The 10,200-nt window shown below is 37.4% G+C and overlaps 1 pseudogene; it reads right to left on the bottom strand.

The window, feature by feature from the left end:
- Positions 1–3,202: 3,202 nt before the first annotated feature.
- LOC121677361 lies at positions 3,203–9,484 on the bottom strand (annotated as a pseudogene).
- Between the last annotated feature and the right edge of the window lie 716 nt (positions 9,485–10,200).

The following is a 10,200-nucleotide window of genomic DNA, read 5'->3' as shown; positions in this document are numbered from 1 at the left end:
CTACAAGGAAATGAATTCTGCTAAAAACCTAGAGAAAAATGGATAGAACTCTCTTCTGGTCTCCAGATAAGAATGTCAATCAAGTGATGCTTTTCACCTACTAACACTCTGAAGTAAATATGATAATTGTCTTTCTGAGTCTGCATTATCTCACTAAATATGATTTTTCTTGATCCATCCATTTGCCTGCAAATTTCAAGATGTCATTATTTTTTTCTGCTGTGTAGTATTCCATTGTGTAAATGTACCACATTTTAAAAAATCTATTCTTCAGTCAAGGGGCAGTTAGGTTGTTTCTAGGTTCTGGCTATGACCAACAATACTGCTGTGAACATAGTTGAGCATATGTCCTTGTGGTACAATTGAGCATTCTTTGGATATATACCCAAAAGTGGTATTGCTGGGTCTTGAGGAAGTCTGTTTCCTAATTTTCTGAGAAATTGCCATACTGATATCCAAACATGCTGTACCAGCTTGCACTCCCACCAGCAATGAAGGGGTGTTCCCTTTACCCCACAACCTCTCCAGCATAAACTGTCAACTGTGTTTTTAATCTTGGCCATTCTTACAGGTGTAAAATGGAATGTCATAGTTAATTTGATTTGCATTTCCCTGATGACTAAGGATGTTGAAGATTTCCTTCAGTGTCTTTCAGCCATTTTAGATTCCTCTGTTGAGAGTTCTCTGCTTAGGTTTGTACTCCATTTTTTATTGGATTATTTATTTATTTATTTATTTATTTATTTATTTATTTTGATGACCAATTTCTTGAGTTCTTTGTACATTTTAGAGATCAGCCCTCTGTCTGATGTGGGGTTGGTGAAGATCTCTTCCGATTCATTAGGCTGTCGTTTTGTCTTGTTGACTGTGTTCTTTGCCTTACAGAAGTTTTTCAGTTTCATGAGGTCCCACTGATTAATTTTTTCTCTCAGTGTCTGTGCGACTGGGATTATATTTAGGAAGTTGTCTCCTGTGTCAATGCATTCAAGTATACTTCCCACTTTCTCTTCTATGAGGTTTAATGTGGCTGGCTTTATGTTGAAATCTTTGATCCATTTGGATTTGACTTTTGGATGGTGATAGATATGGGTCTATTTCCATTCTTTTACATGTTGATATCCAGTTATGCCAGAACCACTTGTTAAATATTTCTATTTTTCATTTTATATTTTTTGCTTCTTTGTCAAAAATTAGGTGTTTGTAGGTGTATTGATTAATATCCGGGTCTTCCATTCAGTTCCATTGGTTTTCCTGTCTGTTTTTTTTACCCGTTTGTCACAGATTTCCTCATTGAGTTTCAGAAAATAGGAAACACTCTATCTCATACTAGGCCTTAGAAGTAGCAATTGTGCCTATACAACTTTAAATATATATGAGTATAATAACTTGAATAGTTTCTTCAATTTTTTTTTTTCATCACTGCCTTAATTAGCTTGAGCTGCTACAGCAAAAAACCCTGGAGAGGGAGATTAAAAACATTATTTTAGACTTCTGAAGACAGAAGCCCAAATGCAAGCAAGGCACAAGAATTTTAAGTTCTGGTGAGCTATCTCTTTCTGAATGGCAGGTGGCCATTTTGTTGCTGTGAGTTTTCCCAGAGGAGAGAGGGAGAATGGATACTTTCTGACATAATTTCAAGTGGTAATTGTTCCCATCATAAGCATCCATTCCTCATAACTTCATCAATGAGATGATATTGAAATTCCAATCCAGTATGTATCACTATCCTTTTTTTTTCTTCAGATAAGTCGAATTTGTCCCAGTTGCTTGTAATAAATTACCTTTAAATTGAAAATCCAGAATTGACACAAAAGTCTTGAATAGCTGTAAGGCAATTGCAAATTGTGACATTTTCTTATTTTGAATGTATGAAATCAAAACACAGCTTAAATTTGTTATTTGAGAGGTTCTCAGGCATGCATATAAATTATTTTGTTATACTCATAACCTTCACAGCTCACCTTTCCTCAGAGACCACCCAACACATCTCTCTTCTCCATGCTATGTTTTTGCATTTTCTATAGGTCACTGTGTCTAACTGGTGATGTTTATGTGCCATGGGTACAGAGTCATCTGTATAAACTAACTCCCGATGAGCTTACTTCCCAGGAGAATTGACTTTTCTCTCTCAATTAACTGCCAATATTTCTTCAGATATTGGTGGAGCCTCAAGAGCCATTCTTCCATCCAAAACCGGAATTTTGACTGACTTGAAATTGTGCATGCAGGTCTTCTGCACATAACCATAGTATTATGTGTTCAGGAGTACAGTTGCCACATCATGTACAGAGAAAGCATTTTACAGTACTCCACACATCCCCTGACTCTTCCTACCCTTCCTTAAATGATGTTCCCAAAGCTGCTTAGGAGGGGGTTAGTAGAGCTATCCTGTTTGTGATTGAGCACATACAGTAAGCACTTGGACAATTTGTGAGCCTTTGCATTAACCACTATCTTCTGGAGGGTGAGATTTGAGAAGAACTTGTGTACCGATTAGGTTCATTTTACTTTATATTTTTATATTTTAGTTCCTTGAGGTTCTTACATATTCTAGATACTAATGTATCAAGTGCAGCTGGCACAAATTCCTCGCCCCCATTCTGTTGGCTGTCTTTTCACACCATTGATTGCTTTCCTTGCTTCACAAAAGCTTTTTAATTCTGTGAGATCTCATTTGTTAGTGGCCTTATTTTCTGAGTAATCCTTTCCAGAAAGTTCTTACTAGTGCCTATAAGATTAACAGAATTTCGTTCATTTTCTTCTATAATTTTTAAACTTTTGAGTGTTATGTTCTGGTTCTTGATTCTTGTGTAATTACGTTTATTTGGCTGGATGGAAAAACATAAGCATCCGTCCTAAAACCTAACTAGATAACATGAGAACAAAAGCCAAACCATCCTGAGAAATAAATAAACTAAACAATAGAAAAGAAGAAATAAAACCAGCATTTTCTGCTGGAACTGCTTCACTGAGTTAGAAATGGAAGGTAAAGTTCTCCAACTTTTCTGTCTCTTGCAGGCTCCCTGTGGTGCTGTGGCTAAGGAGAATGTAGGAGCCTTGGTCTCTGTAGCCTCCGGATCTTGGGGTTGTGGTAGTAGTGGCAGGAAATACTGTAATTGCTTTCCAGATCCTTCCCTGGGGCCCAGGGAAGACGGTACAGCAGGTGCTAGGTTCCATTTGTGCCCTCTGCTGATCCTACGGCTTAGCTGAGTGTATGGAGCAGCATGCCCCTTGCAGCATTTGCTATTGTGTCCTGGGCAGCTTTGCTAGGTATGCCTGCAGAGCACAGAATGCAGCAGGCTTTCAGCTTTCCTCCCAGCTTCTCAGCTATAGCTATTTTTAACTTTGTGTTCATTTGTGGAAAGTAAAACTTGACTTTCTTTTGTGAAAGTTGTATGGTGTTTGTTTTAAAGTATATTGATTGGAAATAATAGTAAATCATAAGAGAAGTATGAGCTACCTTGTAAATACTAACACAGGCCATGAATGCAGTGCTTATCAACTTAACTTTGTAAACCTCTTCATTGGCATCAAGTTCTCCTTTCCTGGAATTACATGTCGCTTAAAAAGGTTCTCTACCCTCCTCCTATTTAATTACACCCTCTGTGATTCCACAGAAACTGTCTCAGAATACTAAGGCATAGAAAAATTCACTGCAATATGGGTCTCTGAGTTTACTACAAACTACTGGGTAAAAAGAAAGTTTGTCTATTTTGATCTTATCCAGTTACAGAATGGTGCTTTGAACATGGAGGAAATTCTATAAATGATATGTATTGTTGGCTGCTGTAGTCCTTAGATAAATTAGTCTGCTTGTATACTATATGATCATAAAATAAAATGACAGAACTATTATATTCTTGCACAGACATCACGAAGAGAAAAACAAATAAAATGCACAAGTGATTACAATGTAATATCAAACTTTGTGTATTGACTGGAACAAGGTTATTGTTTGCTTATTTAAATTTTCAACTAAAGAAATTATTTGGTACACACAAAAATGAAGAATTATGTATAAAAGAAAATAACAAGAGAGTGAAATGACTTTATTGCTATTAGTAACGTATTCTGTTATAAATATGAAAACATTTTTATCCTTTAATATGATTCTTTAACCACCCTTGTATTATTTTTGCTTCCTATTTCTTGTGGGTGTCGTATGTGTTTGGGGGCACACATGAGTGAAGGTGTATGCATTCAACAGCATACATGTAAAAATCAAAGAAAAACATAGGGTGTGTGTCTCTCTCTATCCTGTGTTGTTTGAGATACCATCTTTTATTTTGCCAGATTAGCTGGTGCACAGGCTTCCAGGAATCCTCTTGACAAGCTGAAGGAGCACTAATATTACATACATGAATTACCCTATGCAGCAATTATAACATAGGTTATAGCCATTAACATTCAGGTACTCATGCACGGGAGGTGAGCAGTGAATTCACCAAGCCCTCTCCTCATGATTCATTAGATTCTTAGAAGATGCTTTAAAAGGTACCAGATCTTTAAAAAACATCAGCATATAATAACTGCCATGAAAAAGTAAGAAACGTAATTTTTTTAACCTTTCTCCTTAAATTCATTCTTTAACATCCCCTTGCGTATAACCTTACTTAATATATCAATCTGAAACATATTGACTATAAGCATTCTCCTTCCTCCTTCCCTTTCAAAAGCCCTTGTATAAAACAGAGTGTAAGACTGAAGGCTCAAGCTAAGCCAGAACTGAGCATGGTGGTGAACACCTTTAGTTCCAGCTCGGGAGGCAGAGACAAGCAAATCTCTAAGTTTGAGGCCACCCTGGTCTATAGAGCAAGTTCCAGGACAGCCAAGGCTACAAAGAGATAGCCTATGTCAGAAAAACAAAAAAACAAAATAAACAAAAAAACCCGTTAAACACAAACAAAAAGTTTAACTATTAAATAGACTTTCCTACAGTAAGTGAATAAAATATAATGTCAAATAACAGTAACTAGAAATTAACCTGCTATTTCTCTCAGGACATAAATAAATAAGAAATTATTTCCTTCCTTCCTTCTTTCTTTCTTCCTTCCTTTCTTTTTTTTTGACAACCAAATCTTTTTTATTGAGGGTTGGGCCTCTACGGGGTAGAACTAGGGCCCTCAATGCAGTTTGTTCATTGGCATTGCCTTGAGAATCCTGTGACTTTATCAGACCTGGCATCTCAGGAGGGCTGGAGTAGGGCTCACTGAGCAGGGCCTCCAAGGTGTCCTCTGCTCAAAAGGCCAGGCCAATGGTGTCTGAACCCATGGCCCTGGTGTCTGTCTAGCAGAGCCACACTATCCCAGAGTTTTTCAGTCATCAAAGAACTGGTCATTCTTGTAGAGCCACTGCTCATCCAGTGGTAGCTTGAGGTTGTCTTCAACAATGCACTTCAGCTCCCGTGCAGAACTGTAGTCCTTGGCATCCATGAACACGGTGGTCTTGAGGATCATGAGAAATGCATCATCCCTGTGGCTTACTTCTGGTTTATGCACAGACACCAAAGAAATGGCTTCTTCTGTCTGTTCAAAGCAAAGATGGTTTCATGTGATGTCTGTTACTTAGAGGAGGGAGTATGGAGAAGGGTAACTAAAAGCCTTTGAAATTGCAATATGGAAATATAATACAAGAGTAGCTTTCTAAGATATGTGTATATTTATATATATAAAAAAGTCCAAGTTTAGTTACCATACAGGGAACATTGCCTCTTCCTGACACCATAAACTACCAAATAAAAAGCCTAGTGTCAGGTATGGGATGCCTCTTTTCTACTTGCTGGTCAATGGGGTATAGACTCCTCAAACATTATATGATATTGGTCTTTGCTGCCCTTCAGAACTTGATCATAAAGTTCTATTGCTGAAGACATCAAACTCTTGGATACAGAGAAACCAAAACTAGTATTGACTTGGAAGACATCTCCACTTGCTAGTCTTCATAATATCAGACGGCATTATGCATGGTAATGAGAGAAAAAAAGTTATCACCAGTCTTACCCAGATGTGGACCCTAATGACAATAATAACAAGTCCAGTAAGATATGCCTATAAGTGTAATAGTGTCAAGAATGTTATAGAAGCAACCAACTGATCTATGAATAAATTTAAACTTTGCTCCACAATGTGGAACCTATTCTTGATACTGTTAACTGGGCACAAACCCATAGCTGGTGAGGTACTAGGCCCAATGGGCAAACCTAACATTATTATTCTGCTTAGTGTGCACAGTAATAAACTTCCTCCTAATTTCTTATCTTTATAACCATCAATTATTGTATCTCTCAACCTTCATCAGAGAAACTAGTTTTGCTGTACAGGGTGATTAATACAGAGACCCACCACTACTGATAGGGCGGAGAATAAGATATTATGAAGGGCTTAAGTCTAAGTGTGACATATAAAGCATCACCTCTTCTGAGGGCCAGAGAACCATTAGAAGTGAGTATTCAGGAAGACTGTTGCTGTGGAATAATTCTTTTGTACACTGTGAAGATGTCTTTCTCTTATTCTTAATAAAAAGCTGAATGGCTGATACTATAGGCAGGGTTTGGGGGGAAAGGAGAACACTGGAAAGTAGAGCAAAGTTCAGGAGTCAGAAGGAGACACCATGAGATGCAGAGTGAATAGGATAGAAAGTTCATAGATAAGGTAAATTAGCATTGGGGCAGCATAGTTGAATAGATATGGGTTGATTTAAGTTGCAAGAGCTGGATAAAAACAAGTTAAGCTATCAGCTGAGCATGTATAATTAATATTTAGTCTCTGGCTGTTTATTTGGGGGAGTGGCTAATGGGACTGACAAGTCCTCCTACTGATTGTAAAATTAGAGGCAATAGAAACTGACAGCACAAATTAGTTTTTGCTGGGCAGAGCAGCATGGTTGCATACCTGACTTTACAGCTTGGCACCTGACTGTGCAAGACTTGTACAGGTAAAAGTCAGTCTAGTTCCCAATAGAGATGTGTGAGGGGCTCAAGAAGTCCTATCAATATCAAAAGAGCTATTGGAAATTGATGGCTGTTGGGAGAGGCATGTCAGGGTATTTTAGTGGTTGAGGGTCCTGAGAGGCTAGCCACACTCCAGTAGATGGTCCCACATCCATGCATAGAAGCAGCAATAAATGGACTCAATTATTTTGTTTTCTTAAGAGATCACATGAAGTTGGACGGGAAAACTGGTAGGAGTTGGAGGGAATGGATGAGCGATGGATTTGATCAAAATATATTATGTACTTGTGATGCGGGATTTCCCTCTGTATGCTGTGATTACCATTAATGAATAAAGAAACTGCCTTGGTCAGTTGATAGGGCAGAACTTAGGCAGGTGGGGAAAACTACATGGCATGCTGAGAAAAAGAAGGCAGAGTCAGAAAGAAGCCATGGAGACAGATGCTGGGAACTTTAGCCGGTAAGCCATAGCCATATGGCACTAGACAGATTACTAGAGATGGGTTATATTAATATGTAAGAGTTAGTCAATAAGAAGCTAGAGCTAATGGAATAAACAATAATTGAATTAATACAGTGTCTGTGTGATTATTTTGGGCGTCTGGGCAGCCGAGATATGAACAAGCGGCCAAGCGGCTTGTGTAAATACTTGTGTAAATTCTAAATAAACTATTTTAATTTTAAAAGTCAAAAATAGTTTTGAAAGCATGGAAAATTCTATTTGTGTAAGGAAAGTGGTTTTTAGCTAATACTAAGAAAAGGAGTTTGAGGTAAATGAATTCTATACTGAGGTTATTCTGGAACACGTACTGCCTTAGCAGCAATAAATGTTTGTGGAGGAGGAAATACTTGTAAATGCCATGTCAACAGCAATAGGAGGGAAGAAAATCTACCTATATCCAAATGCTTTAGCTGAACAAATGCCACCCTTAATCAAAGAAAAATATCTAGCTCCTCCATATTTTTTCTTTTCATTTTCTTTTTTTTTTGTGACTAAATATTTGGACTGAGTTTTTTCTACTTCCATTTTCAGGGTTTGTGATCATGTGGCACTGTGCATCAATTCTCTCCATGCTGAAACAGCACCGCAGCACTTCTGAAATTCTTCTCATTGTTTACAAATATGAATTCCAGAATCTCCATGCTGTGATTGGATTAGCAACAATTGGCTTGTGCTTAATAATATTATGGATGGATTTTAAATATGAAGGGTGTGAGTGTCTCTAGTATAGTAAATGAAATGACCATTGCCACAGAAATGGCAATATTTAAAAGTCCTTATCCTGAGCAATAGAATTAATTTATTAGAATGCTGCTCTGTAGTGAGAAAGGGAATTTCTTTTCTCGGTATTTTATAGGTCTATGTAAAGACAAAGGGAGAAATAAGTGAGGAATGTGTTTCAATTGACCCTGGAAGGGAAAAGTTATTCATATGTCAGTAGAGGTTTAAAACTCATTCACCATGCGTTTCTTGTTATTGCATTTTAATTATAGAGAGTACACATATGCTGACAGTGCATGAGATCATGTTTGCTAAATGGACCTCAACTTATGCAGCACTCATCAAAACGCCTCTGGGATTACAAACATACGGGCTTTGCTATGCTTAAAAAAACAGGGGACAGCTCCTCAGGATTCTTAAAAAAGGTCAAAGTGCGAATGAAGGAAGCCAACTCTAAATTATAAAAATCATAAAAGGGAAACTGAAATGTGGCTTCTTGAAAGAGAAGAGTAACTAAATTAAATCAGCATAATAATCATTCATTGGTAAGTATTTTTGATGCTTTAAGTAGGTACAAATGCTACCTGACACAAATTCCATGCCAGAAGTGTAAACTCTAAGTCAAATTCAGTCTGTAAAAAATATGTCCCATGAGGTACAACTTATTTCTTTGGCTTAAAGCTTTATTCTGCCTGTTAATCTTCAGTAACTTTTAACTACTGAACTCAGCATAGCATGCAGGGGCATTTAAGCCTGGATCCTAGCATGCATATCATCTCAAATATATTGTCTCTGAATGTGCCCTGGACAATTTAATAGATATTCCTGGAGTTATGGGTTAAAAGAAGTCTATTAGTTTAGAATACAATATCGTTATTCTGTCATATATTAACTAGAGTTACTGCTACTTATTTATGTTAGTTCAACAACTAACAGAACTAAATCACATAATTAGTTACTTTGTTTAACATGTTAATGATACAATGCAGAATTATGAAGAAAATGTTCATGTATTTTTGACAGTCTTTATTTTGATTTTTTATTTTTTTGGTACTCATAAACGTATAAAGAGTGATTCAGAGAGCAACTATAGAGCATCTTGTGGTTTGGTGCATGTAGTGATTTGAGTAAAAATAGTCCTCATGCACTCATTAGGGAGTGGCGCTACTCGGAGATGGCCTTGCTAGAGGAAGTGCATCACCTAGGGGTGGGCTTTGAGGTTTCCAAAGCTCAGGAGAGGCCCAGTGACTCACTCTATTTTCTTGTTGCCTACAGTCCAAAAGTAGACCTCTCAGCTCCTTATCCAGAAACATGTTAGCCTGTATACCACCTGCTTCCTCCAGTAATATACTAAACCTCTAAGCACGTAAGTCAGCCTTAACTGGATGTTTTCTTTTTATAAGAGTAGCATGATAATGGTGCCTCTTCTTAGCAATGGATACCTAAGCTAACACAGTGCACAAACACAGGAGAGCTCTCTATATTCATTCTGCATTATTAGTCTTTCCAGAAAAGAGCTGCTCTAAACATGGTGTCTACTGTGATTCAGTATTGTTTTTATCAGTTCTACTACATAAATTGGGCTCCAATCAAACTAATTACAGGCTCTGTTTTGTTTTGTAGCTCCCGTGGGTCTGTGTAGTATTGCTGGTTCATACAACTCCAGTTTTCAGTGGTGGATGTTAAACCACCTTGTGTTTACTTTGAGTTAATTCGATCATCTTTTCTGATCATAGACATTTACCCTACTGCCTACTGTGCTGAAAGAAGCAACCTTAAGACTGCACTTTTAGAGCTTCCATGACCTACCTACTTTTCGGTGGTCATGCTCAGTACACACGCATGTTGAACTTTATGGATTCCTGCATATCAGCAAACTTTTCTTTGGCTCATAAGTGGGTATGACTCCTAATGGGAACAAAAGAGAGAAATCACTGAATAGAAGGGGGGAAAGTCAAGCTTGTTATTTTAAACTATATTTAATAGTTTAAAGCATTATTAAATAAAGTTGTATAAGTAATAAATATAG

This window comes from Arvicola amphibius, chromosome 11, assembly GCF_903992535.2.
Source record: "Arvicola amphibius chromosome 11, mArvAmp1.2, whole genome shotgun sequence".
NCBI classification, from domain to species: Eukaryota; Metazoa; Chordata; class Mammalia; order Rodentia; family Cricetidae; genus Arvicola; species Arvicola amphibius.
This window is presented reverse-complemented; position numbering and strand designations above follow the sequence as displayed.